The 3,370-nt window shown below is 38.8% G+C and overlaps 1 pseudogene; it reads left to right on the top strand.

The window, feature by feature from the left end:
* The first annotated feature begins 1,991 nt into the window (after positions 1–1,991).
* Positions 1,992–3,161, top strand: LOC137991356 (RING finger protein 151-like; annotated as a pseudogene).
* Positions 3,162–3,370: the final 209 nt, after the last annotated feature.

The following is a 3,370-nucleotide window of genomic DNA, read 5'->3' as shown; positions in this document are numbered from 1 at the left end:
CTCAAGGAACTTTGTCCAGAGATAGTTACGTCAGCTGATGACTTTTCTTTGCTCCATACACGAACCGAACGCTATTGAAGGTCCTTTTTTTCCATCCACCACCAAGTTATGGAACGATATTGATCATAGCATTAGATCGCAGGAAAGAATTAGTTCTTTTAAAGAAAAATCGAAACATTATTTTAATTTGCCAGGTTATTTTAAGCCATTTGATTATTGATTAGATCGGTAGGCTTCGTTTGATTGCCTTCGTTTCATTCGCTGCGCTTAGAACCAACTGAATTACCTCCGCTGCTCGTATTTTATATATCCCAGGGCATATGGGACCGGTTAACAGATAAGCGTAAGGTAGATTTGTTTCTTTATGGTGATGGGAACTTTACATCACCTTATTAAAGCTAAGAATCTGGGAGATTTAATTCAAGCACTGTGGTCCCGTCTACCCAATAGCATTTATCGGTATTATCCGCACTTCCACTTGCAGCAAACAAATGGACATGTAAAATAACAACAACAACAATAACCAAAACAAAAACTGAAACTAATGTATGCAGGTAGCATGAGCTACCTAGATGAGCAGAGGTTGCTCCTGGAGCAAATGACAAATATGTTTTAAAAAAAGTGAAATCATAATAGCAAAAATCTGTTACCAAGGCTTGACCTTATGGGTGGATGCTCACGGGGTGCTGTCCAATTTTACACTAACCTTGTGACTAATAGATCATGGTGCATTCGCAACCTTAACTGCATCGTGCGAATGCCTACTAGTTTCCTTGGGCTATGAAGCTCGAACTGAAAATAAAAAAAGACCTTGGAATAAGTTAATCCTCAACAAATTCCTGATTATTATCGGTACAAATAATACCAACTAGTCAGCAGTATAGAACCACTTATAAATAAGGGATCTATTCTTATATCTGAGTCTTCGAATTTGGCTGGATCGTGAAACAGTGTTTATGTTGTAATTATTCGTATTTTACCTGTATGGCATTTAGGACATCTGAAGGTCTCTCTTTCCTGTAGTATTTGATACCAAAATGTAACATCTTTCTTTTCAGCATAGGAACACTAAATGGGATACAAATACCCAGCAGTTGTAACAATCACATTGGCCATTTCAAATATTTAGAAAAACAAAACCCCTTTCATCCTATTTCCTGAATTCATTCGCTTACCTCCAGGTAACGCCACAATCTTTCCAGATATATTCCCTGATCATATCGACACTCTTCAAAGACCTTACGTGACTCAAAATGTAATCCCTCGCCTTCAGCGACAGGATTTGTTAGAGTACTACCGTCTGAAATACTGATGAGCTTTACCTTTGTCAATGCTTACATGACAATCTAACTGTTGGAAACGGATCTACAAATAATGACAACATGAAAATGTACCGTTTTCGGAAGTCCCTTGGCCTGACATCGCAGCCATATTTGAACCGCAAGTATGGCGCGCCATCTGTAGCAAAATTACGTTTCGATAAATACAACGAAATAAATCGAAAAGTAACGTCATAGGTTGAAAAGTCATGTAATGTGAAACCCATGACTGATGTAATAACACTCTGAAAAATGTTAGTTGCCATGGCGTCAGTATGTAACATGAGCGTTTGGTTAGTTCCCATTGCTTGAGCAGGTAACATGAGCGTTTTGCAGAGCCACGAAGTCATGAATGTCTTTAAGTAGCGCGTGTCTGATACGTTCTGTTTCTGTTTCGCTTAAAGCTTGTTTTCTTCACGTTATTTCTATTCGTAATTTGTAGGTAAGTGTTTTCGCTCTATTTTGATGTTTTTCACTTCTTTAATTTGACATTTGTTTGCTCGGGTTTGCGTAATTTCTAAATCGAAGACTGGCCAGGCATATGACGCCATATTTGTTCGCATGACAAGCATGCATATGGCACCGTAATTTGTCAGCTAGTCAGCTCATTGCTTATTTTAACTGAGATGAAACGTTCTTTTTATCTGTCCGTTTTCTCCGTGGCACAAAGTCATGACAGGATTCGCTCCTGAGATATTTCTTGAAGCTGTTGATGACGAATTCATATGCAGTATCTGGTTGAGTATAAATAATTAATTACATTACCTAACTACGTATGTAAGCTGTAATTGTCGTATTCTCCTCCTGTATTTTCCAGCCTTGAATTTTAAAGCTATGGCAGAATTGTCAAGTTCCTTCTTTTGTCTTAAAAATTCATCCTAAAAATTAAAATATTCGAATGCCGCTGGATACCGCTAGCGTTACCTGTGACATGTTGTGTGGGATTCATTGATATAAGTCAGTGTCATATATGACATACATGTACACTCTTGGCGAGAGAAATAATTTTCAAGTGCGAGCCTTGAAATCGGTGTTTTTTGTTTCATGCTTTGTTTTTTAATTTCAGTGTGATTTCCTTTTTATTTTGTACCTTCAAATTTGGTTTTCAGTTTTGCTGTATTCAACCACCCAGTCACTTGCCAAGATGGTCATTCATTCTGTAAAGAGTGCATTACAAAAGGGCAAGTGAACGACACCCGTTGCCCTGTAGACAGGAGCAATCTGCGTGGGCTGCTGGTGAGAAATCTAGCCGTGGAAGGTGCCATTGCTAAGAGAAGAGTGAAGTGCACATCAACAATAGCTCGACCTGGAGGATGTCACTAGACTGGACCACTATCTTCTCTTGAAAGTCACCTTCCTTGCTGTGACATGAAGGTTGTGGAATGCAAGTTTAAGGGTAGGGGCTGCATTCTTTGTGCATATCAACATAAACTTGCCCAGAACATGCTCACCTGCCCACATCGTACAGTGAAATGCTCCTATTGTACCTTTGAGATTCCTCATAGTGAGTTGTCAGCCCACAATGAGCTGTGTATTGCCAAATTGGTGACTTGCCCAAATAATTGTGGGGTACAAGTTGAAAGGTATATGATTGTTTGGTACCTTTTCAACATTTAATAAACGCGTGGGTCCACATTACTGTTTGAATTTAAGTTGTTTAACAATTGCTTATAGCTGTATTTTATTATTTAATGGACGATTACATAACCTTTGTACATAGATGCAAGATGCTATCACACTTGGCTTTTGTGTGTGTCAAGGAGAGCCGTCCGTGTCCGCTCTATGCAGTTAGATGCACAAAGGTCCACTCCTCGGCACAAGCTGATGCTGCAGGCCACCTGAAACTATTGTTGAATGCTCGACTATCAGGAGCTTGCGCTGTAAGTAAACATTTAGAACAATTAGAAGTTTTTTAAAACTTCTACACAACCTCACACTACCTGATTGAGGCTGTGTTGAATTGAATCATTGAATAAAGCATTTTTACATTTTTGATGTTGAATCTTTACCTTTTAATCTTTTCTCACTGCAAGTGCTTGTGTAAATGCATA

The sequence above is a fragment of the Montipora foliosa genome, chromosome 2 (genome assembly GCF_036669935.1).
Source record: "Montipora foliosa isolate CH-2021 chromosome 2, ASM3666993v2, whole genome shotgun sequence".
In the NCBI taxonomy this organism is placed as follows: domain Eukaryota; kingdom Metazoa; phylum Cnidaria; class Anthozoa; order Scleractinia; family Acroporidae; genus Montipora; species Montipora foliosa.
The sequence above is the reverse complement of the archived record's forward strand: the minus strand, read 5'-3'. Positions and strand labels throughout refer to the sequence as shown.